At 39.1% G+C, this 27,013-nt stretch overlaps 1 protein-coding gene across 1 annotated transcript in view; it reads left to right on the top strand.

Annotated features, from left to right (window-relative positions):
• Positions 1–26,686, top strand: part of LOC126335404 (serpin B6-like) — a 325,460-nt gene extending 298,774 nt beyond the window's left edge. The window contains exon 10 of the mRNA XM_049998665.1: positions 26,504–26,686. The gene's annotated coding sequence lies outside the window, so the exon portion shown is untranslated. The remainder of the gene's footprint in view (positions 1–26,503) is intronic.
• Positions 26,687–27,013: the final 327 nt, after the last annotated feature.

Genomic DNA, 27,013 nt, shown 5'->3' with positions numbered 1-27,013 from the left:
CTTTGCCTGTGTCCATTCATGCGAATGGACATTTTGTTGCTGGTCATTCCCAATAGAAAGCTTCACAGTGTAGGCAGGTCAGTTGGTAAATCACGTGGGTGCTTTTACATGTGGCTCTGGCTTTCATCACGTACACGTTCCTGGTTACAGGACTGAAGTAGGTGGTGGTGGGAGGGTGCATGGAACAGGTTTTACATCGGGGGCAGTTACAAGGGTAAGAGCCAGAGGGTAGGGAAGGTGGTTTGGGGATTTCATAGGGATGAACCAAGAGGTTACGAAGGTTAGGTGGACGGCGGAAAGACATTCTTGGTGGAGTGGGGAGGATTTCATGAAGGATGTATCTCATTTCAGTGTAGGATTTGAGGAAGTCATTTCAGTGCTGGAGAGCCACATTCAGAGTCTGATCCAGTCCCGGAAAGTATCCTGTCACAAGTGGGGCACTTTTTTGGTTCTTCTGTTGGAGGTTCTGGGTTTGAGGAGATGAGGAAGTGGCTCTGGTTATTTGCTTCTGCACCAGGTTGGGAGGGTAGTTGTGGTATGTGAAAGCTGTTTTCAGGTTGTTGGTGTAATTGTTCAGGGATTTTGGACTGGAGCAGATTCGTTTGCCATGGAGACCTAGGCTGTAGGGAAGGTACCATTTGATATGGAATGGGTGGCAGCTGTCATAATGGAGGTACTGTTGCTTGTTGGTGGGTTTGATGCAGACGGATGTGTGAAGCTGGCCATTGGACAGGTGGAGGTCAAAGGTCAATGTCAAGGAAAGTGGCATGGGATTTGGAGTAGGACCAGGTGAATCTGATGGAACCAAACGCGTTGAGGTTGGAGAGGAAATTCTGGTGTTCTTCTTCACTGTGAGTCCAGATCATGAAGATGTCATCAATAAATCTGTACCAAACTTTGGGTTTGCAGGCCTGGGTAACCAAGAAGGCTTCCTCTAAGTGACCCATAACGAGGGGGCTATCCTGGTACCCATGGCTGTTCCCCTTGATTGTTGGTATGTCTGGCCTTCGAAAGTGAAGAAGTTGTGAGTCAGGATGAAGCTGGCTAAGGTAATGAGGAAAGAGATTTTAGGTAGGGTGGCAGGTGATCAGCGTGAAAGGAAGTGCTCCATCACAGCGAGGCCCTGGACGTGCAGAATATTTGTGATAAGGAAATGGTGTAAATGGTTACAAGGATGGTTTCCAGTGTAATAGATTGGGTAAGGATTCCAGGCGTTCGAGAAAGTGGTTGGTGTCTTTGAAGAAGGATGGAAGACTGTATGGAATGGGTTGAAGGTGTTGATCTACATAGGCAGAGATACGGTCCGTTTGGAGCTTGGTAACCAGCTACAATGGGGTGGCCGGGATGATTGGGTTTGTGAATTTTAGGAAGAAGTTAGAAGGTAGGGTTGTGGGGTGTCGGTAGGGTCAGGAGGTTGATGGAGTCAGTTGAAAGGTTTTGTAGGGGGCCTAAGGTTCTGAGGATTCCTTGAAGCTCCACCTGGACATCAGGAATGGGATTACCTTGGCAAACTTTGTATGTGGTGTTGTCTGAAAGCTGACACAGTCCCTCAGCCACATACTCCCAACGATCAAGTACCACGGTCCTGAAACCCTTGTCCGCCGGAAGAATGACGATGGATCAGTCAGCCTTCAGATCACAGATAGCCTGGGCTTCAGCAGTGGTGATGTCGGGAGTAGGATTAAGGTTTTTCAAGAAGGATTGAGTGGCAAGGCTGGAAGTGAGAAATTCCTGGAAGGTTTCAAGAGGGTGATTTTGGGGAAGAGGAGGTGGCTCCCGCTTTGACGGAGGACAGAACTGTTCCAGGCAGGGTTCAATTTGGATAGTGTGTTGGGGAGATGGATCATTAGGAGTACAATTAGGATTATTTTTCTTCATGGCAAAGTGATATTTCCAGCATAGAGTATGAGTATAGGACAGTAAATCTTTGATGAGGGATGTTTGGTTGAATCTGGGAGTAGGGCTGAAGGTGAGGCCTTTGGATAGGACAGAGGTTTCGGATTGTGAGAGAGGTTTGGAGGAAAGGTTAACTACTGAATTAGGGTGTTGTGGTTCCAGATTGTGTTGATTAGAATTTTGAGGTTTTGGGGGGAGTGGAGCTGGAATTGGGAGATTGAGTAGATGGGAGAGACTGTGTCTGTGTGCAATGAGAGGAGGTTGAGGTTTGCTGGAAAGATTGCTGAGGGTGAGTAAGTTGCCTTTCTGGAGGTGGCAAACCAAGAGATTGTATAGTTTTTGAGGTGGAGGGTGGCATGCTGTTCTAATTTCAGTTTGGCCTGTAGGAGGATGCTCTGAACAGCTGGTGTGTATGTGGGAGAGGAAAGATTGAGGACTTTTATTAAGGATAGGAGTTGATGGGTTTGTTCATTGGCTGAGTTGATGTTTAGGTGAAGGATTAGGTAGGCGAGGGCTGTGGATTGTTCACTTTGGAACTGGTATAGGGACTGATGGAAAGAAGGGTTACAGCCAGAGATGGGAACTTGAAGTGTGAGCCTTTGGGGGTAATGCAAAATGTCAGACAAGGCTGAGTAAATAAAATATGGGAGCGTAATCTGGCTAGGGCGAAGACATTTTTGCAGAGTGAATGTAAATAAAATTTAATGGGGTCGTTGTGGGGATGTTGTGAGGGTGACATGGTATTAGAAGGTGGAAAGTGTAACATGAGGCTGAAATGAAAATTAAAATAAAAATATATGGGGAGAGATAAAGGTGAACTAGAAAGCAACTGTTGATCTGGTGTGAAAAAAGTCGTAAAAGCTGAGCTATGTTGATCCTGTGGTGAAATTGGGTTGGTAAACAACGATGTGCACAAAGGTTAGGTGATTGTGTTGCCGCCAAAACACGTTAAAGGGCGGAGAAATTTGGTAAAATTTCGAAAAAACTGCGTGTAAATGTATTAAAAGGAGTGGTTTCGTGGTGGCAGATTATGAAAATGAGGATAACAATTGTCTGACGAAGAAATAATGACGTTAAAACCTGTGGGAAGCGGCAAAAATGATCAGTGATGTGGGAAAAACGGACATGGAAATAAAGCGAAAGTTGTTAGAACTAGCCAAAAAGGTTGTTTAATATGTGAAAGGAACTGTTTGTGAATTGTGAATGGTGGATTTTATAGCAGCGATAGTGTTGAAAGTGGAAAAAAAATTTGGTTATGGTTGGAAGTGGGTTATGTATTTTTGAGTATATATAGGAAAGATAAAATTGTATGGTGGATTATGGTAAAAAGGAGAAGGTGGATACAAAGTGAAACTACTTGCACAAACAGAAAGAGAAAGTAAGATGACAGAAAAGATTTAGAATTGCAACAGTGACAATTGTTGTGTTCAAATTATATTCAATACCAATATACTTAGATGTCATTACCTGTTGAATATATTTTCCATCCAGTTCCAATTTTCATGTAATTGGTTACACAGATGTGGTCATACATTTGATTTTTTGAGTGGATATGACTATTTAGGTTCTTGGCTGCCATGTTAAATACAAAGGGCTACTCACAAAGAACGAACAGATTTCAGACTTTTATTACTTCCAAACTGCAAAAGATAGAAACACAGTGCCAATATTCCTGGAAAGAGACAAGTTCAAATTTTTATGGGTTGGATGGGGTTGTTTGGGGGGAAGAGAGCAAACAGCAAGGTCATTGGTCTCATCAGAGTACAGAAGGATGGCGAAGGAAGTCAGCCGTGCCCTTTCAAAGGAACCATCCCGGTATTTGCATGGCGCAATTCAGGGAAATCACGGAAAACCTAAATCAGGGTGGCCGGACACGAAATTTTTATGCATTCAATGTGAGCACCATGTATTATGACAAATATCAAAATGATGGCACATTTCCTGCCACACACGAAGCAGCTGGTCTCTCATTATCCAATTCACAGCTTCAACAATGTAATGTCACAGACTTTTAAGTGTGTCAGACATAGGGAGAACAAAAACATGGTCTTTTATGTAATCCCACAGATAAAAGTCACAAGGAGTGAGGTCTGGTGACCTGGGAGGCCACCGGGAATGAGTTCATCTTCTGCTTCTCCTCTTCCAATCCAACATCCTGGAATGGTGTCATTCAGGTAGCATCACTTGTGCTTAGGAAATTTTTATGAGCCAGCCCGGCATTACTGAATGACACCACTGCAGGACGTTGGATTGAAAGAGGAGGAGCAGGGGATAAACTTCATCACCAGTGGCCTCCTAGGCCTCCAAAGCACACTATGTGACTTTTATCTGTGAAATTATGTAGAAGACCGCATTTTTAAACCCCCTATCCTGATACCCTCGAAAGTCTGCGACATCACATTGCTGAAGCTGTGAATTTGGTAATGAGAGACCAGCTGCTTCATGTTCGGCAGGAAATGAGCCAACATTTTGATATTGTTGCGTAACACATGCTGCTCACATTGAATGCATAAAAATTTGAAATCTTGTCTTTCCAGGGACATTGGAATTGTGTTACTGTCTTTTGTAGCAATAAAAGTTTGAAATCTGTTCCTTACTTTTGAATATCCCTGTACATGTAAAAGTTTATACAGGTTATCTTCACTGTTTGCCAGCAAACTGCATCATCAGCATAACAAATGATTTTTATTTCTTTGCCTCAATTTTATAACCACTACCAGCCCATACCTTCTCTATCAGCACGTCATGACTGTTAAAAAGTGGTGTGCTTAAAGAGCCACCTTGGCTAGTACCTCTACTAACTGCTAAGCAAGTAGTTAACCTGGAACCTATTTTTCCTGGATGTGGTTATGGGAATAAATATTTTCATTTGTTTTTATTGAGTTGGAAGGAATCTACTGATTGTAGAGCAAATTAACTGCATCTGTTAACCGAATGCCATCAGAAGCCTTCTCTAAATCAATCAGACAAAGATAAGCTGGGCTGTTGTATTCAGTGGACTTCTATACAACTTGTCTAAGAATGAATACTGCATCTGCGCTTGACCTGCCACATTTAAAACCACATTGCTCCTCTGCAAGGGTTATAATGCTTTTTACTTTATTTCCTATCAGTTTTCTTAGGTGGTTAAGAACTGAACTCGATAGTTGTAGCCCTCTGTAGTTGCAAGGGTCTTTCATATCCCCTTATTTTGTGCGTGAAAATTGTAGTGCTAATTTTCCATTTGTTTGGAATGTTATTCTAACACTCCTGAAAACAATTGCCAATATGATTCGGGCTCTAATCACCTGACAAAGCTTGTGATCCCTTGCCCATGACTGTCAACAAGAAGGTTGTGATTCTTGTTACAGTCATGGGCAACAGATCACTTCTTGCGTAAATAAAGTGGCAGAAGCTGTGAAAGCAAAAGGTTAAGCCTGAGCTACCCCTGAATCAAGTAACAAAGGAAGTTCATTCAGATGATAATGGTACGTTGTTATCAAAGGATCATGTTGTATTATTTGGTGGCTCATATGACATGTACCAGAATGAAACTTCAGTAGACTGCCAAGAACTAAAGGAGAGCTTGAGTTATCTGGGATGCCCAGAGGGTATATATGTGAACATTCTGCACTGATATGATTTACTGCCCTGGTCATGTGTGAACAAAGATAGCAGCACTGCAAATGAACAGCTCTCAAAATATGCAGCCAGTTTACAAATGTGAATGTTCTGGACATTGATAATATTGGCCATAGATATACATCAATTTAAATTACATTCCTATTGCTTTTAGTTTGGGAGCTACAACCCTTCAAAGTTTCACTTATGTAAGGGATTCTCCACAGAGAGAGCTATATTAAGACTAACAGATGAAAATGTAGGTGAATTTAATTTCTAAAAGTGTCCAATAGGGAGCTTTTGTGATCTTGCCAAGGCTTTCAACTGTGTAGATAATAACACATTACTAAAAATGTTTCCACATTATGGCATCAAAGACGAACTTTTGACATGGCTAGGATCTTATCTACACAATAGGAAGGAAAGAGTTATCTTTATGGAGGCAGGCATAACAATAAACTCAGACTGGGTGTAATATGACATGGTTCAAAAGTTTTTTTGTGGTGAAGTTTGGGATATGTATCCTTGCTTAACACAAGAAAAACAGAATACCATATCATATTATGTATATCCTCCACCAAATAAATAATACGTATCTTGTATAATCCGGGGTGCTGCTTCTTAATGGTGCTGTAGGTTCATCTTGATGTTACTGCATCACCACACGGGAATCATGCAATAGTTAAAAAAATTCCAGTATTTCTTCTTCATGAAGAGTTTTAAATTGACTTAACACTGTCTCATGACTGATGCAAGATTGACTTCAGACTGACCTCTGGCAGTGCACAAATTGCCTCTATTTATATGATTTGAAGCAATTACTGTCATTGTTACGTATTAAACTTTTAGAATTATACAATTAAATTTTTTACATACATCTTCCCAAATTACATAGAAATTTATATGAAGTAAAAGTGAATAATTTCGTATGTATACAGGAAAGAATCTGTATTTATTAAGATCATAAATGACACTGTTAACTGAAAAGTGACTTTAGTCACTCAATGAATTTTAAATGGTTAAGTAAAAGAGCTGTAAAATAATGTATAAAGAAATAACTGGCTGTATTAATATGTCTAAGATGTAATGTATTTTGACAAGAATCAATTTACTGTTTAATTGTTACCTATGAGGCTAAGATCTAAGGGTATTATATGTTTGTAACTGTACTTGATGTTTACAAAAGCCATCATATTGCTGGCTCCACGCAAAAAAATCTAAATAAAAATAAAAATGTTTTATTATTTCAACAATATATTTTGTTGATTTGCATATTTCATTATACCTACTTAAAGAATGATCACCCTATCATTTTCAGGTGAACGGGGGGATTACTTTTATTGAATGAAAGGCCTGGATTCAATTAATTAAATTTTGTGAGACTAAAATTTTACATTTCTATATAGTCATAATTACAGTTTTGTTAACTAACAACAATTAGAACATGAGCATATTTGGCTTTGGCTGGAAAATTGTCATGTCATATTTCTATTAGGGATACAATCAATTTTATAGCTTGAAAATATAAAAGCAGCTGTCTTGTAATGACTAGAAATATCAGAATTTTAATTGTTAATTAGTCCAAAATTACAATAGAAAAATTATTCCTACCATGTGCCTGAAGTTTGTACAATGTACAATTTGTGATGGTACATTAGCTTTTAATCCAACATGTTTCCTTTATTCTGCATACTGGTGAGGACCAATGTAAACAATATCAAAACTATAGTTAAAATTAGTGCAAATCAGAAAAATCTTCAGTATATTTGAATCCAGATAACCAGAAAAGACAAACCAAAGCAGCAGTTTAAATTGGTGTAAATTATTGATATTACACAGTATGCTCTCTTCGGGGGAGTAGGGATAAGAGTGGAAGAGGATGCAGGATCCCAAAAGGGTTATGGTATTACTTGAGGAAATTAAAATATGGTGTCCTTCAGGGCTTGATCCTTGGACCACTGATTTTCCTAATCTACATTAATGACCAACAAATTACAATGAATGATAGAGCAAAAATAATTATGTTTATAGATGATACGAGTATTCTGATCAAGGGTCCCAACTGTTCAATGTATGATACAGAGCTGACAGTCACAAACCAAGTACACAAATGGTTTACAGCAAATACCATAACCCTAATTTTTTTGAAAACTAACATTATTTAGTTTCAGACAGTAAATAAAGAACTTCATGTTTCTGAAAAGGAGATAAACAACCAAAGCCTTTTTTGCAACCACATATGCAAAATTCCTAGGCATCCAGATCGAGATAGACAGCCAGCTAAAATAGAAAGAATAAATTCAACAACTAGTCAAAAAAAACTTAGCAGAGCATCCCTAAGAACTATTTCTCATCTTTTTGACACAGAAATATTACTTTAGTCATATCTTGCAAATTTCCATTCTGTAGTCTCCAATGGTATTATATTCGGGTAAAATGCTACGGGAGTTGGAAAAGTCTTCAAATTACAACAATGAGGAGTGAAGTTAATATGTGGGGTCTCTAACACAATAAAATAACACACAAACACATACACAAAATTTCTAGCTTTCACAACCAACGGTTGCTTCTTCAGGAAAAAGGGAAGGAGAGGGAAAGACGAAAGGATGTGGGTTTTAAGGGAGAGGGTAAGGAGTTGTTCCAATCCCGGGAGCAGAAAGACTTACCTTAGGGGGGGAAAGGATAGGTATATACTTGCGCACACACACACACACACACACACACACACACATCCATCCATACATATACAGACACCTGTATATGTATGGATGGATATGTGTGTGTGTGTGTGTGTGTGTGTGTATGTGCGCAAGTATATACCTATCCTTTCCCCCCTAAAGTAAGTCTTTCCGCTCCCGGGATTGGAATGACTCCTTACCCTCTCCCTTAAAACCCACATCCTTTCGTCTTTCCCTCTCCTTCCCTCTTTCCTGAAGAAGCAACCGTTGGTTGCGAAAGCTAGAAATTTTGTGTGTGTGTTTGTGTGTTATTTTATTGTGCCTGTCTACCAGCGATTTCCCGCTTGGTAAGTCTTGGAATCTTTGTTTTTAATATATTTTTCCTATGTGGAAGTTTCTTTTTATTATATATATATATATATACTCACTAATGATGATTGTAGCTAGCAATAAGCAATTATTCCATAAAAACTGTGACATTCCCAAACATAAGACAAGACGGGGGAGAGAGGTCCAGTGAGACTCTGCAAGTCTCAGAGAAGTCCATAGGGAGTAAGTGAGTCAGGAATAAAAGTATACAACAAGCTTTCCATCAATATAAAAAAAGGAAATTAATAACATATAGGTATTCAAAAGGAAACTAAAAACATTCCCAAGACAACAAACTTTTTGTAAAATGAATGAATTTTTAGAGTAATAAGGCACCCTGTTGAGTAAAAATAAAGGAAATGACTTCGGAAAAAAACCAACCTTAAAAGGAAATCTTTACTTATGTTATGAAGATGAAATTGTGTATTCCTAACATAAATTATAATGATAAAATGTAACTTTATTTATGTCATAGGTTAAAATGTGTACAACCGTTTATTCTACACTATTAGGTATGTACGTGAACATACTTATGTAATGAATACAAAAACTTTGTATTTTAATTTAAATCATAATGACAACATGTAAATTTATTAATTTATTTATGGCACTGGGATAAAAATGTGTACTTCCATTCATTCTGCTATTTTAAGCATTCACTTAAACTTATATGTGTAAAATGCAGATGGTAACATTGTCCCCAACGAATTGTTCATAGGAAATAAGTATTTGTATGATATATAAAATTATCATGTAATTTTGTATTATTTTACTTCACTTGTCCTATATTACTAGTACACTCTTTGTACAATATGCAATCAACAGGACCAAATAAAAAAATCAGATCAAGTCAAATCAATTTTAACCAACTCGGTTAATTTTTCAATTAGTGGATATTGTCCATACTTCAGCAATTAATTGGGGATTCTGTCTTTCTCTGGAGACTTCCCAGTTTTTTAGTAGATTCACGGCTTCTACCTCTGCATGTGAAACGGTCACATCGTCATTTACTTGTATACCGCTCTCTGATATCTCTTCATGTTCTGTTGATTTTTTTTACCTTTATGCATATCTGTTAAATATTTGACCTATCATTTTTCCTCTGCTTTTGTATCATTCTCATATAAAGATGTGAAACAATTACTAACAAAGAGATAGAGGGGCTGGCCAGTACTTACCTCAGCTCAGTACAGCCGATAGAAACACAAAAAACAACCGAAAATTTAAGCTCCTAGCTTTCGGAATAAATGTTCCTTCATCAGGGAGGAGAGAGGGGAAAGAAAGGGAAGAAGGGAAAGTGGATTTAGTTACTCACAACCCAGGTTATGAAGCAACAGGGAAAGGAAAACAGGGAAGGTAGCAAGGATGGAGGCATGGTTGTCAGAGGGAAGCCAAAGATATTCTACTGCAGGTACTGTGCCAGCTTCAAACCAAAGAGGATGCATACAGAAGTAAAGAGGTGTATAGTATAAAGATGTAGGATGGAAAGATGCATGAATGGCTAAAGAGGAAAGGGAAAGAGGAGAAGACTGAAAAGTAAATGGGAGTGAGGTTGTTTAACGTAGGTTTAGTCCAGGGGGATGGCGGGATGAAAGGATGTGCTGGAGTGCAAGTTCCCATCTCCGCAGTTCAGAGGGACTGGTGTTGGGTGGGAGAAGCCAAATGGCACATACAGTGTAGCAGGTTCCTAGGTCCCTAGAATTATGCTGGAGGGCATGCTCCACTACTGGGTATTGGACATCTCCTAGGCGGACAGTTCGTCTGTGTCCGTTCATGCACTCAGCCAGTTTAGTTGTTGTCATACCGATGTAAAAGGCTGTGCAGTGCAGGCATGTCAGCTGATAAACGACATGTGTAGTCTCACATGTGGCCCTGCCTTGAATTGTGTATGTTTTCCTAGTAGCGGGGCTGGAGTAGGTGGTTGTGGGGGGATGCATGGGGCAGGTTTTGCAGCGGGGTCGGTTGCAGGGGTAGGAACCGCTGGGTAGAGAAGGTAGTCTGGGAATATTGCAGGGTTTAACAAGGATGTTACGGAGGTTAGGGGGACGACGAAAGGCAACTCTGGGTGGTGTGGGGAGAATTTTGTCAAGGGATGATCTCATTTCAGGGGTTGACTTGAGAAAGTCATATCCCTGGCGGAGTAATTTATTGATGTATTCGAGGCCAGGATAATATTGGGTGACAAGGGGGATGCTTCTGTGTGGTCTGAGGGTAGGAATATTGTTGTTGGACGGGGAGGAATGTATTGCTCGGGAGATCTGTTTGTGGACAAGGTCTGCAGGATAGTTGCGGGAGAGGAAAGCACTGGTCAGGTTATTGGTGTAATTGTTGAGGGATTCGTCACTGGAGCAGATACGTTTGCCACGAATACCTAGGCTGTAGGGAAGGGAGCGTTTGATGTGGAATGGATGGCAGCTATCAAAGTGAAGGTACTGTTGTTTGTTGGTGGGTTTGATATGGACAGAGGTGTGGATGTGAGCTTCAACAAGATGAAGGTCAACATCCAGGAAGGTGGCTTTGGTTTTGGAGAAGGACCAGGTGAAATTCAGATTCGAAAAGGAGTTGAGGTTATGGAGAAAATTAAGGAGTGTTTCCTCACCATGAGTCCAGACCACAAAGATGTCATCTATAAACCTATACCAGGCCAGGGGAAGCAGCTGTTGGGTCTTCAGGAAAGCCTCCTCCATGCGGCCCATGAAGAGGTTGGCATAGGATGGAGCCATCCTGGTTCCCATGGCAGTTCCCCTGATTTGTTTGTAGGTCTGGCCTTCAAAAGTGAAGTAATTATGGGTGAGGATGAAGTTGGTAAGTGTGATAAGGAACGAGGTTTTTGGAAGATCTTCGGGTGGGCGTTGGGAGAGGTAGTGCTCAAGGGCAGAGAGACCATGGGTGTGTGGGATGTTTGTGTAAAGGGATGTAGCATCTATGGTGACAAGAAAGGTTTCAGGTGGGAGAGGAGTGGGAATGGATTTGAGGCATTCTAGGAAGTGGTTTGTGTCCTTGATGTAGGATGGGAGTCTGCAGGTGATAGGTTGGAGGTGTTGGTCTACCAGAGCTGAGATACGTTCTGTTGGGGCTTTGAAGCCTGCTACAATGGGACGGCGAGGATGGTTCTCTTTGTGGATTTTGGGTAATAGGTAGAAGGTAGGGGTACGTGGCTCAGGTGAAGTGAGTAAGTCTATGGAAGCCATTGTGAGGCCTTGTGAGGGACCTTGGATTTTTAGGATTTTCTGCAGCTCAGTCTGAATGGAGGGAATGGGATCCTGGGTAACAGCTTTGTAGGTTGAGGTGTCGGAGAGCTGACGCAGTCCTTCTGCCACATACTCCACACGGTCAAGTACCACAGTTGTGGAGCCTTTATCCGCCGGAAGGATTACAATAGAGCGGTCTGTTTTCAGTTGCTTAATGGCACGGAATTCAGCTGGGGTTTTGTTGGGGGTTGTCGGAATGTTCTTCAAGAAGGACTGGGAGGCAACACTGGATGTGAGGAATTCCTGAAACGTCTGCAAGGGATGGTTTTGGGGGAGGGGAGGAGGATCCCTTTGAGAAGGCGGTCGGAACTGTTCTAAACAAGGTTCAACACTGGGTCTAGTATTTGGGGGCTGTGTTTGGGTGGTGAAGTGATATTTCCAGTTGAGGTTCCGGGTGAAAGAGAGGAGATCTTTAACCAGGGCAGTGTGGTTGAATTTAGGTGTGGGGCTAAAGGTTAAGCCTTTTGATAGAACAGATGTCTCTTGAGGAGAGAGGGATCTGGATGAGAGGTTTAGAACTGAATTGGAGTTGGTGATATGTGGCATTTGACTGTGGTTATAGTTGAGATTTGGTCTGTGTGGGGTATGTGCTGGGATGGGGAGATTGAGTAGGGTGGCTAGGCTAGGTTTGTTGGCTATGAGGGGGGTTTGTTGACGGTTCTCTTGTGGTTGGTGTTTGTGAGGGATAGGGAGAGGGTCCCCACTTCTTAGGTGTTGCACTAGCACTGTGGATAGTTTTTTCAGGTGGTGTGTGGCATGGGACTCAAGTTTGCGGCTGGCTTCTAGGATGAAGTTCCTGAGTGTGTTCTCCAAGCAAGGGTTTGAGAGGTGGAGGACTTTGAAGAGAGATAGGAGCTGTTGGGAGTGGTGGTTACATGAAGTAGTGTAGAGGTTCAGGACAAGTTGGGTAAGGGCTAAGGATTGAAGGTTCTGGAAGTCCAGGAGAGATTGGTGGAAGGAGGAATTGCACCCAGAGATGGGAACTTTTAAGGTAAGTCCTTTAGGGGTAATTCCAAAGGTTAAGCAGGAACGGAGGAAAAGTATGTGGGATTGCAGTTTGGCTACGGTAAATGCATGTTTCCGGAATGAATGTAAATAATGTGGTATAGGATTAGGGTACATAGTGGGTAACTGGTGGGTAGGGAAATTAAATAAAGTTAGAATAGTAATCACAAGAAGGAATAAAACACGGAAGGAAGGGCGAGAAAGAAAGAAATTGTGTTGGTAACGTTAAATACCAAAGAAAGACCACCGAATAAGAAAAATACGGAAAAAGTTGACCAGACCAAGCAAGTATGTCCAGATCAGGGGAAAAAGAGCACACGCTGCTCAAAAACAGAGATAGCGAGAAGCGAAAAAAAGATCGCGCGTGACGCAAAAAAGATCACGCGTGACGCAAAAAAGATCGCGCGTGCCTCAAAAAAGATCGTGCGTGCGCAAAAAAGATCGCGTGTGCCGCAAAAAGGTTCGTGGGTGGCGCAGAAATGTTCCAAAAAATGTTTCCTGTGGCAGAGAAAGATAGGCAATGGCACAAAAATATCACCAGCAACACGAAATCGACGGAATTGGATGATACTGATAGGTGTGGAAGAGATTGTTGGCAGTGATTGTTGGCTGGAAAACAGCGAATAACGAACGTTAAAACTATGGAATGTTAAATAATGGAATGTTAAATAAATAAATCAATAAATAGAAAAAGAGAAGTGGACTATAAACCGAATAAGACAATAGGAGGCATATGAAACTAGCACAGTTGGTGACGAAAATATATATATATATATATATAAAACACTGAAGAAGAGAAAGTGTTTAGATGATAGATGTAAGTGATAGCTAACAAAAGGGACAAAACAATGAAGAATGTGGACCATATAGGTGATCTAACTAATTAATGGAAAATCTCATATAAAGATGTGAAACAATTACTAACAAAGAGATAGAGGGGCTGGCCAGTACTTACCTCAGCTCAGTACAGCCGATAGAAACACAAAAAACAACCGAAAATTTAAGCTCCTAGCTTTCGGAATAAATGTTCCTTCATCAGGGAGGAGAGAGGGGAAAGAAAGGGAAGAAGGGAAAGTGGATTTAGTTACTCACAACCCAGGTTATGAAGCAACAGGGAAAGGAAAACAGGGAAGGTAGCAAGGATGGAGGCATGGTTGTCAGAGGGAAGCCAAAGATATTCTACTGCAGGTACTGTGCCAGCTTCAAACCAAAGAGGATGCATACAGAAGTAAAGAGGTGTATAGTATAAAGATGTAGGATGGAAAGATGCATGAATGGCTAAAGAGGAAAGGGAAAGAGGAGAAGACTGAAAAGTAAATGGGAGTGAGGTTGTTTAACGTAGGTTTAGTCCAGGGGGATGGCGGGATGAAAGGATGTGCTGGAGTGCAAGTTCCCATCTCCGCAGTTCAGAGGGACTGGTGTTGGGTGGGAGAAGCCAAATGGCACATACAGTGTAGCAGGTTCCTAGGTCCCTAGAATTATGCTGGAGGGCATGCTCCGCTACTGGGTATTGGACATCTCCTAGGCGGACAGTTCGTCTGTGTCCGTTCATGCGCTCAGCCAGTTTAGTTGTTGTCATACCGATGTAAAAGGCTGTGCAGTGCAGGCATGTCAGCTGATAAACGACATGTGTAGTCTCACATGTGGCCCTGCCTTGAATTGTGTATGTTTTCCTAGTAGCGGGGCTGGAGTAGGTGGTTGTGGGGGGATGCATGGGGCAGGTTTTGCAGCGGGGTCGGTTGCAGGGGTAGGAACCGCTGGGTAGAGAAGGTAGTCTGGGAATATTGCAGGGTTTAACAAGGATGTTACGGAGGTTAGGGGGACGACGAAAGGCAACTCTGGGTGGTGTGGGGAGAATTTTGTCAAGGGATGATCTCATTTCAGGGGTTGACTTGAGAAAGTCATATCCCTGGCGGAGTAATTTATTGATGTATTCGAGGCCAGGATAATATTGGGTGACAAGGGGGATGCTTCTGTGTGGTCTGAGGGTAGGAATATTGTTGTTGGACGGGGAGGAATGTATTGCTCGGGAGATCTGTTTGTGGACAAGGTCTGCAGGATAGTTGCGGGAGAGGAAAGCACTGGTCAGGTTATTGGTGTAATTGTTGAGGGATTCGTCACTGGAGCAGATACGTTTGCCACGAATACCTAGGCTGTAGGGAAGGGAGCGTTTGATGTGGAATGGATGGCAGCTATCAAAGTGAAGGTACTGTTTTTTGTTGGTGGGTTTGATATGGACAGAGGTGTTCCTGCAACCAATAGAAGTAATGTTTAAAACTTATAGGAAAAGTTTCCCGGTGTTTCTGTTTAAAACAATTCACTAGTGATTTTGTCTCTTTATGAGTTCTTTTGTAATCTTCATAAGACCCTTGTATTTCGATTGTTTTACATTTCAAATAGGTACATCTCTGTTTTTACACATTTCTTTAATCTCTTTGCAAAACCATGGTAATCTGTTTGTTTTCCTCTTTTGCTCTAAAACACTTGTACTTGGTGTTTCTTGTGGTGCCACTTCAATACTTTCTTTATTTTTTCCCAAGCTTGATCTACATTATCCACTGCATTAATGGGTTTCTCTTTTATTTTTTATGCTAATTCTCTCTGATATAGAATTTTTGTCGAATCATTCCATAGTGACTCTGTATCATTTTTTTCTTCTTTTAAAGTTGGTTATTTAGCAGTTTTGCTCCTTCCTATATGCAATCTCACTTTTGCCATGAGTGGGTTGTGATCACTCCTTATTTTGGCAGAGTTTAAAGTCCTGACATCTAGCTCTGACTGAGGATGGATGTTACTGTTTGTAACAATGTAATCTGTTGTAGATTTATGACCTCTTGTGTTCTGAAAAGTGTGTTTGTACTTCTCTGTGAATTCACAGCAAGTATTATTTATTCTCAGTTCATGACTTGAGCATACATTGATCATAACCTCACCATTATCATTTAGATAGTCTTCATTAAATCATTGTTAAACTCCAGGGATTTCACTATTTCCAATAGGAGCATTAAAATCCCCAATTATGACTGGAAGTTCATTTAGAGGTATCAGATTGATAACTTCTTGTAACTGCTGATAGAAAGTATCTCTTTTCGTTCTAGGTTTACAATGCACTGGGCTGTACAGGGAGATAACGTTCAGTTTGTGATGGCCACATTTCAGTTTTAGTAAAAACTATTCTCTGAAAGACTTATTTGCAATTCTCAATAAAATATTTGTGTTTTTTGTGGATAAGTATCCCTACTCCTGCTGTACTTCTTGTCTCCTTCTCAGCGCTGCTATAAATGAGTAGGTACTGCTCATATTCCTTCTACCATTTGCCTGTCTTTTTTGTCTCTTGGAGAACACATACTGAGATTCCATGATGTTTTAGTTCTTCTGTAAGCTCGTAATCTTTGTTATTAAAGGATTTTATGTTCCATACTACAATTCACAGAATATGATTTTTTCCATCTCTTAAACCTGTTCCTAGCATTGGTTGTCATATTTATAGTCAGTCCTTTCTGAGGCACAAAACTGATACTCTGAGCAGTGAAATAACGTCTCTACTAGGTCACTGACCTGGCTGTCAGTGGGTTTGTTTTTGAGACTTTTATTTCCCTTGGCTGGCTTCTTTCACTACAGCTCAGAAGCCCAACCTGTCCCACCAGTTATGGAGTTCTGATATCTCCTAGCCTTTGGTACTTCTGCACCATTAATCCTGCAGGGCAGCAGAATGCACTTATGTTTTCTTCATGGTTTTCTTTCCTTAGCCTTTGGTGATTCAAACCCCTGTACTGTAATGCAGCAGCTTTGAAGAGCTGAGTTGAGGACGGAAAACAAAAGACTCCCTCAGGTGTCAAAACCTAACACTGTTGGGGTTGAAATAACAAGAGTTAGCTAATAGAGGCTGACAGGAAAGGAAATAGAGAGAATTTGACACCAGTAAGTGGAATTAATGTCAGGCTCAGTTCAGGGCCCCACTGTCGCTAGCCCATGTACTCTCAACTATTCTGTATCATGCTGTGTCCTATATAAACCACACTGAAAGAAATCTAATATTGAATGTTTTGAGTGTTTTCATACAATTCAAGTTAAGGTTCTGAATTTGGATTCCACCACTGTATTGTATTACAACACTCAGTTTCCATGACACTATAGTCAATATGCTTTTAATAAATTTCCCAGTGTTTAATTGAAATACTTTTTATTGCAGCAATAGTCCTCACCAAAAGACTTTTGGTTAAGCACCTTGGAAGTGAGTTTGTAAACTGACTGCTGCAGCTCACTTAACTGCTATAATGCTGCTTTGACAATGGGTGTAAATCTGCATTTTTATAATAACTGTCAATTTTCAAGACCTGTTACTATGGTTCAACTCGCCATGTATCTCAGATGGTGATTGGCAGTTACAAATACTGAAAGAAGAAGTGAAGGCAGTCTTTTGAATGCAATGATGAACTTTGCAAATTAAACTGATACAGAATGTGTATTACAAAAGTCCGAGAGCAAACTGAGAGCCAAGTGGCTTTTGCCTTGTCACTTGAATACAATACCAGTAACGGTTTACATAATATACCATTATTACAAAACATCTTTTTCCTCAAATTACAGTTAAACTTTATATGTTTTCTTGCCAGTTCTGTGTGGCATAAATTGCAGAATTATATAAAGAGTTTCTTCAGGTAATAATATTACAAACTGTACTAATAATCCTTGACAAATTATCCTTGACAGTAATATTGTTAACTAATATTTGAATTGTTACTAATATGAGTTGTGTTTTACTGGACATGTGACTTTTGCTGTATAAGGTTATCACAGTCAAAAACCAAGAATGTTTAAATGTTGACAATAATTAGGTAATTTTAAAAACAACTAATTATTTAATTAAATGATCTGTGTGACACCTAACCTACTTAAATATGAAATATAATTGGATTAAAGGTTGATACTGTTACAGATGCACATATAAACAAAGTTCACACCTAGCAAGTGCTGTTCATGACATTGGTTTCATAATTTATGGTTGCTGTTGTACATAATATTGGTATTGAAATTTACGATGCATGTGGTATCATATGGTTCTGCATCCATCACCCACTCTGTCACATTTTACATGTCACAGTCATGTTTTCTACAATTTGTAATTGATGGTGTGCTCAGACAATGTCATTTGCTTTAGTGGTTGTCAACTACTAATTCTTCACTTATGTTCTACTTGAAGTTTGGTAACAAGAAAAGTGGCAGTTTTGTAAGAAAGGATATCGCCATTTTTTCATGAATTTTTAGTTTTATTGTGAATAAAATTGACTGAAGTTCTTGTTTTCATAATAAAAATCTCAAAAAAGTGGAAGAAATTTTGTTATCTATATTAAGTACAAGCACACGTGACTTGTTATAGTTCTGTCTGTTTCATTTGGTTCATTGTTGATTCCTGTCTTCACATGTCTGTGATCCAATGTTGATCTTTTATTCATTACTCTGACAACTAACTAACTAACTAAGCATTAAAGAAACTAGTGCAACATGACTGGACAAGTAATAGTGCACACAGCGCATAATGAACTAAAGGAAAAGTAATTTTGTATTTTTCAGAAACTGGCATCCAATGTATGTTTTACTAGTAAGAGTTCACCCTCTCATCATAACACTATTCAAGAAATAAATATGAGCTTTTCTCTTGTATCATTATTTTTATCATCTTCCCAACCTGTTGTGGTTTACTAGTCGTCTGCATACCAGTTATTGTTGTTGTTGTTGTTGTTGTTGTGGTCTTCAGTCCTGAGACTGGTTTGATGCAGCTCTCCATGCTACTCTATCCTATGCAAGCTTCTTCATCTCCCAGTACCTACTGCAACCTACATCCTTCTGAATCTGTTTAGAGTATTCATCTCTTGGTCTCCCTCTATGATTTTTACCCTCCACGCTGCCCTCCAATACTAAATTGGTGATCCCTTGATGCCTCAGAACATGTCCTACCAACCGATCCCTTCTTCTAGTTAAGTTGTGTCACAAATTCTCTTCTCCCCAATCCTATTCAAACCTCCTCATTAGTTATATGATCTACCCATCTAATCTTCAGCATTCTTCTGTAGCACCACATTTTGAAAGCTTCTATTCTCTTCTTCCATACATGGCTACGCTCCCTACAAATACTTTCAGAAACTACTTCCTGACACTTAAATCAATCCTCGATGTTGACAAATTTCTCTTCTTCAGAAATGCTTTCCTTCCCGTTGCCAGTCTACATTTGATATCCTCTCTACTTCGACCATCATCAGTTATTTTGCTCCCCAAATAGCAAAACTCCTTTACTACTTTAAGTGTCTCATTTCCTAATCTAATTCCTTCAGCATCACCCAACTTAATTCGACTACTTTCCATTATCCTCATTTTGCTTTTGTTGATGTTCATCTTATACCCTCCTTTCATGACACTGTCCATTCTGTTCAACTGATCCTCCAAGTCCTTTGCTGTCTCTGACAGAATTACAATGTCATTGACGAACCTCAAAGTTTTTATTTCTTCTCCATGGATTTTAATACCTACTCTGAACTTATCTTTTGTTTCCTTTACTGCTAGCTCAATATAAAGATTGAATAGCATCGGGGAGAGGCTACAATCCTGTCTCACTCCCTTCCCAACCACTGCTTCCATTTCGTGTCCCTCGACTCTTATAACTGCCATCTGGTTTCTGTACAAATTGTAAATAGCCTTTCGCTCCCTGTATTTTACCCCTGCCACCTTCAGGATTTGAAACAGAGTATTCCAGTCAACATTGTCAAAAGCTTTCTCTAAGTCTACAGATGCTAGAAAAGTAGTTTTGCCTTTCCTTAATCTAGCTTCTAAGATAAGTCGTAGGGTAAGTATTGCCTCACGTGTCCCAACATTTCTACGGAATCCAAACTGATCTTCCCCGAGGTCAGTTTCTACAAGTTTTTCCATTCGTCTGTAGAGCATACGCATTAGTATTTTGCATCCATGATTTATTAAACTGATTGTTCAGTAATTTTCACATCTGTCAGCACCTGCTTTCTTTGGGATCAGAATTATTATATTTTTCTTGCAGTCTGAGGGTATTTCGCCCGTCTCATACATCTTACTCACCAGATGGTAGAGTTTTGTCAGAACTGGCTCTCCCAAGGCCATCAGTAGTTCTAATGGAATGTTGTCTACTCCTGGGGCCTTGTTTCGACTCAGGTCTTTCAGTGCTTTGTCAAACTCTTCACGCAGTATCGTATCTCCCATTTCATCTTCATCTACATCCTCTTCCATTTCCATAATATTGTCCTCAAGTACATTGCCCTTGTATAAGCCCTCTATATACTCCCTCCACCTTTCTGCTTTCCCTTCTTTGCTTAGAACTGGGTTTCCATCTGAGCTCTTGATATTCATACAAGTGGTTCTCTTTTCTCCAAAGTTCTCTTTAATTTTCCAGTAGGCAGTATCTATCTTACCCCTAGTGAGATAAGCTTCTACATCCTTACACTTGTCCTCTAGCCATCCCTGCTTAGCTATTTTGCACTTCCTGTCGGGCTTGTTTTTGAGATGTTTGTATTCCTTTTTGCCTGTTTCATTTACTGCAATTTTATATTTCCTCCTTTCATCAATTAAATTCAGTATTTCTTCTGTTACCCAAGGATTTCTACTAGCCCTCGTCTTTTTACCTACTAGGTCCTCTGCTGCCTTCACTACTTCATCTCTCAAAGCTACCCATTCTTCTTCTACTGAATTCGTTTCCCCATTCCTGCCAATTGGTCCCTTATGCTCTCCCTGAAATTCTGTACAACCTCTGGTTTAGTCAGTTTATCCAGGTCCCATCTCCTTAAATTCCCACCTCTTTGCAGTTTCTTTAGTTTTAATCTACAGTTCATAACCAATAGATTGTGATCAGAGTCCACATCTGCCCCTGGAAATGTCTTACAATTAAAAACCTGGTTCCTAAATCTCTGTCTTACCATTATATAATCTATCTGAAACTTATATAATCTATCTGAAACCTGTCAGGATCTCCAGGCTTCTTCCATGTATACAACCTTCTTTTATGTTTCTTGAACCAAGTGTTAGCTATTATTAAGTTGTGCTCTGTGCAAAATTCTATCAGGTGGCTTCCTCTTTCATTTCTTAGCCCCAATCCATACTCATCTACTACATTTCCTTCTCTCCCTTTTCCTACTCCCAAATTCCAGTCACCCATGACTATTAAATTTTCATCTCCCTTCACTATCTGAATAATTTCTTTTATTTTATCATACATTTCTTCATTTACTTCGTCATCTGCAGAGTTAGATGGCATATAAACTTGTACTACTGTAGTAGGCGTGGGCTTCGTGTCTATCTTGGACACAATAATGCATTCACTATGCTGTTTGTAGTAGCTTACCCACACTCCTAGTTTTTAATTCATTATTAAACCAACTCCTGCATTACCCCTATTTGATTTTGTATTTATTACCCTGTATTCACCTGACCAGAAGTCTTGTTCCTGCCACCACCGAACTTCACTAATTCCCACTATATCTAACTTTAACCTATCCATTTCCCTTTTTAAATTTTCTAACCTACCTGCCCGATTAAGGGAGCTGACATTCCATGCTCTGATCCGTAGAATGCCAGTTTTCTTTATTCTGATAAAGACGTCCTCTTGAGTAGTCCCCGCCTGGAGATCCAAATGGGGGACTACTTTACCTCCGGAATATTTTACCCATGGGGACGCCATCATCATTTAACCATACAGTAAAGCAGCATGCCCTCAGGAAAAATTATGGCTGTAGTTTCCCCTTGCTTTCAGCCATTCACAGTACCAGCACAGCAAGGCCGTTTTGATTAATGTTACAAGGCCAGATCAGTAAATCATCCAGACTGTTGCCCCTGCAACTACTGAAAAGGCTGCTGCCCCTCTTCAGGAACCACACATTTGTCTGGCCTCTCAACAGATACCCCTCCATTGTGGTTGCACCTACTTGCTATCTGTAACACTGAGGCACGCAAGCCTCCCCACTAATGGCAAGGTCAATGGTTCTTTTAATGATAGATTGCCTGCTTTGCTTTTGGGCACTGACAAATACAGTCGTAACTAACCTTCAACTGCTCACCTCAAACCTTTGTTCTATGTGGGCATGACAACCAACACACTGTCTGTTTTCATGAATGGCCAATGACAAACTGTGGGCAAGAAACAGCTGGACCACCCAGTTGCCGAATACACTACCCTAGACAGTGTTTTTCACTTTGATGACTGCTTCACATATATTATTCCTACCAACGCCAGCTTTTCTGAATTGTGCAGCTGGAAACACTCACTGCAATATCTCCTGGCCTCAACCTTCATTAGTCATTGTCCTTACCCACCTATCTCCTTCCTGTTCCCACTCCACAGCCTTCTACTCCATAAGTACCAAGTACTAACACAGTTTGTAACCTCTCGACTGTACCTAGTTCTCTAGTTACCCCACTCTCCCTCCACCTTGCCCCTTTATGCTCCCACAAACAAAATTTTACCATCTCTTACCCATACCCAGCGCTCTCCCTCCCCCTCCCCACCCAAGCCTCCTCTGCACCCCACCACCCAGATTGCTTCTCCCATCAAGTGGAGTTGCTCGCAGTCTGATCCCTGCAAATCTCTGCTTTTATAACATTATTCCATCCTGAATTTTCCATTGTTTGAATGGATATTTGTGTTACATATTCGATTTTTGTCATCGAACTATTCATCTAGTCTGAAAGGTTGTTCAGAAATCCTTTGTTTTCATAGAAATCTTATGTAGATGGACTTTTTGTATTATGTATGATTTTGAAGGTATTCTGGGAAATGCTGCACCATATTTGAGAAAATTTTGTATCTGTTTGGAAATAAATTACTGAAGGATAAATCAGAATTGTTAGATATTATTGTCACATTTTAGATTTACAGTCAGCTTTTTAATTGCTGTGAGAAAGCATGAGCATTGAACCATGAACTTAAAGCAGAAATTATATACATACTAACAATTATTGTTACAGTAAAACTTGATCAAAGTGGAATGTGTATAATTTGGAAATCTGCTCAAACTGTAGAAGTATTTCATTATGCATTCAATATACTTTCATATGGTGATCTTTTGTGTAAAGCAGAATGTGCCTAATGTGGAAACAGAATGCAAATTTTAAGACTTAATTAATAATCCATTGTATAATGCAGATAAGTGTTTCTACAGTACTAATGTATTAGAATGTACGTTAATTATTCATGGCAGTACAAGAACACTGCTTTCAATACAAAGACTATACAGCCCTGACATTGCTGTTAAGCAGTACAAAACTGACAAAAGAGGTTTTGTGCAGTGCGACACTGCAGGTGGGGCCATCAAACCATGTCACTCTGTAGAACAACATACAGTGTAGGTACATCAAATGCAGACACACCATGGAACATCGTCATGGACCTACGAACACTCTCCAGCAATTGTCATAGTGAAAGAGGCGGGTGTTCCATTAAAGAATGGTTTTACTCTGTAAGGTCAAGCATTCCAAAGAAATGCACCACTTGCATTGTTTTCTGCCAGTTTCAGTTAACAAGTAGCACTTTGAATGATAACATGACGTAAAATTTTTTTAAGTGATAGCATGATGTTGAACAAAAAGTATTTGCTGCCAACACTTAACAAAATGATTAACGTAATTAAGACAAGTGCAAAAAACAAACTGCATGAAATAATGTTGCATTTCAAATACAGTAAAACACAAATTTAAGATACTTTAAGAAAATAGGATAACATACTTGATGAATAGATGAAAGGGAATGGTCAAATGAAAAGAATGTCAGAGAAGACAGGAAATGAAGAAATTAACAAGGTAGTGTGGGAATGATTTTTAAGTGCATGGGCAAAAAACTTACCTTCATACCCGTATGGCAGAGTAAGCTTTGAGAGTCACTAAAGAGTTTGGAAATAAAGAGTTTTAGGCATCCACAGGATGCGTGGACAGTTTCATAGCTAGGCACAACAATGTGTTGAGTCAAGTGAGAAGCTAAGGATGTGCAAGAAAGTGTAGCAACAGAATATAAGACAATATTGTACAACCTAATTGTGAATTACGAGCTGAAAGATGTGTTCAGTGCCAAAATCCCCTTCAATTTGAGGAGAAAAGTGCACTGGTGGAATAAGGTCGAAGGTAAGTTTTTTGCCAGCATACTTACTAACCATTCTCACACTATCTCATTAATTTCCTCATTTGCTGTCTTCAATGTTATTCTTTTCATTTGCCCATTCCCCTTCATCCATTCATCAAGTATCGTATTCTTGCTTCTTAAAGTATCATAAATTTATGTTTTACTGTATTTGAAGTAAAACATTATTTCATATAATCTGTCTTTCTCACCTCAATTCCCTTAACCTTTTTTTAAGTGTTCCAACAAGTGATTTTTGTTTGGCATCATGTTATCACTTAAAAAGTATTGACACAATGTTATCACTCAGAGTGCTACTAGTTAACTGAAACTAGCAGGAAATAATGCAGGTGGAGCATTTCTTTGGAATGCTTGTCTTTGCTGGGTAAAACCACTGTTTAATGGAACACCCACTGTGACATAAGTGCATGACGATGTTCCAGGGTGTGTCTGCGTGCGTCAATAATAATGGAAAACTGCTGTGTGAAAACATGTTAGGTGATAGGAGAGACACTGATGATTGAATTGGTGGCAAAACCACATTGCTCAAAAATATAGATATAGGTAAGTTTCCAGTCACATTGCGAAGCAATAAAAAGGCATGGATGGCGTGTGTAGTTTTATGGAAGAATAGCTGGCCTTTTTCAAAGAGAAAATGAAAAAAAGTACTCCTTTTCCTGGACAATGCCATCTGCCACAAAAAAGACAAGTTATCAAACCTGAAATTGGCTTGGTTCCTGCCATATTCAACCAGTCTCATACAACCCATGGACCAGAGGGTTATTTACACATTCAAGACCAATTAAAGGTGATTACTGATGCAGTCTGTTGTTCTTAGAGATGAAGAAGGTGAAAGTGCACTTAGTCTTGCACAGTCAGTTTCTGTCCTGGATGCAGTAAACTGGATTGGCTTGGCAGTAATGGAAATGAAGCGTGAAGCTGTTACCAAATGCTTTAATGACGCAGGATTTGGATGTCAAGAACAAGAAAACTTCTCTGGCCTTTAAAGCTCAAGAAAATGCTGCAGCAATTGCTGAATTAATTAAAGTGTGAAACATTTTATGTAGTGGGATAGATGACTTTCTATCAACTCACTCCACTTTTACTTCAGCCTCAGATTTAATATTATTCTGCAACACAGAAGATGATCAGGAAGAAAGAGAGGAGCAAAATGATGTCCCTAGAATAATTAATATACCTAAAGAAGGTGTTGCATGCATAAACAATGTTATGCAAATTTGCAGCACACACAGATTCTCATAAGGTGTTGGAATTGTTGTATAGAGCAAAAAATTGTGAAGGGAAAAAGTTTTTACAGTAAATATGTGTTGAACAAAGTGAAGTGTAAAGCAAATAATCATGGGAATAATATGTAAGCCTATTACACACAACAATAAAAGAAGTTAAAGTTAGAGGAGGAATAAGTAAATGCCATATTATTTATTAGTTTGCGTAATAATCTAGTGTTCTATTGTGCCATATACAGTAAATGAACATCTACTGTGGAAGAATGAAGGTACATAATTTTGTGCATAATTACAAATATACACTTTTGTTTATGATAGGCTAGTGAGTTGTGTGTAATCTGGAAACCAGTCTAATTTGGAAGATTACTTTAGTCCCATGCGAATCTGTTTTGAGCAAGTTTTACTGTCTATTATTCCAATAACATCTTTCTTTAAGAAAGTTGTTGTCTAGAGAAGGGTGTGTTGTTTTAGACAACATATGTAAGATTTTAAGAAACTTTGAACATGTAGTGGATTGATCATAGGTTGAGTGTAGATATACTATGTTCAGAGTACTTCTGCAATGTCAAGATGATAAGTTGAGAATTATGTGCTGAAATGGTCTATACATTTTGAGGGTCATCATTCAATGTTGAGATTATTTATTTATGCTGATAAGAGGGATAATTCAATAATGACAATACTTTTGATGATGAGATAATAATGTTGATGTTGTTGTTGATGATGATGCAGGTCAATGAAAAACCAATCATTTTTGACATGGATTTTACATTTTTGGAAATTCCATTTTTGACTATGTGACAATGACCTGAAAATGGGTCCTGGCCAGAAAATAGTCCCTGCATGAATAATAAAAGGTGAAATTTGCAACTTTGCACTGGTTTTTCGTTGTACTGATTAACAGATGTTTCTGATCCACAGCTATTCCAGCATACTGGAAGTTCGTAGATGGGGCTCAGGGTTAGGGAACTGTATTCTGAATTGTGGTGTGTCATGTTTATTCACGTTAAAGAGTATATATTTTTATCAGAAAATATGTTGAAAGTTAATAATGTACTTGTGGTGAATCTGATAACCATGTGAAATATATTGATTACATTTAGTATTGTTGGACATAAAAACATATGTTGGGATAACAGAGGTAATGGAAATAAATCTTTTGTCTACATTGTATTGCAACTCTTTGTTGGTACAGTTATTAGGTTGGTAAAGGCATTTCTTGAAAACATAATTAGTTCAGTATTTACATAATTTTTATGAGCCAAATATTCACCAAAATCAAACATTTGTTAGTTCCATTATGTTTATATCAGAATTTTGCTCTCATTGCAGGCTTATAAAATTCTTGGGAAGCTGCTGTAATGAAACAGGTCAATGGCTCATATTCTACATGAATTGTACTTCTCAATACACTCAAATAAACATAGTACTTGGTAAACAGCTGTCCTTTGAAAATCATAAATTTTTTGGTTAAATAAGTTGTAAAGTATTGTTTTGCACAAGTAAAAATATAAAAACACGTAATAAAAAGTTATTTCAAAATAAGAATTGAACCTCTAAAAGTTATATTGAACATCTTTTCCTTTAATTTATGAAAAACTTATGAAATTTATTATTATTGTTATTATTATTAATTTTATTATTATTGTTATTACCTATGTAATTTTTCAATTATAATTTGAAAATATGTGTAATGTAAATTTGTAAAATATTAATGACATACAACCTTTACCTTTGGATGTAGAGATTGATATTTAAATTTAAATCACTTTGCAGTTTGAGATGGGCATTTATGGTAACTTTATTCTACCTTTTTGGTGGATCAAGAGTTTAATTTGTTGT

Source organism: Schistocerca gregaria, chromosome 2, assembly GCF_023897955.1.
Source record: "Schistocerca gregaria isolate iqSchGreg1 chromosome 2, iqSchGreg1.2, whole genome shotgun sequence".
NCBI lineage: Eukaryota > Metazoa > Arthropoda > Insecta > Orthoptera > Acrididae > Schistocerca > Schistocerca gregaria.
This window is presented reverse-complemented; position numbering and strand designations above follow the sequence as displayed.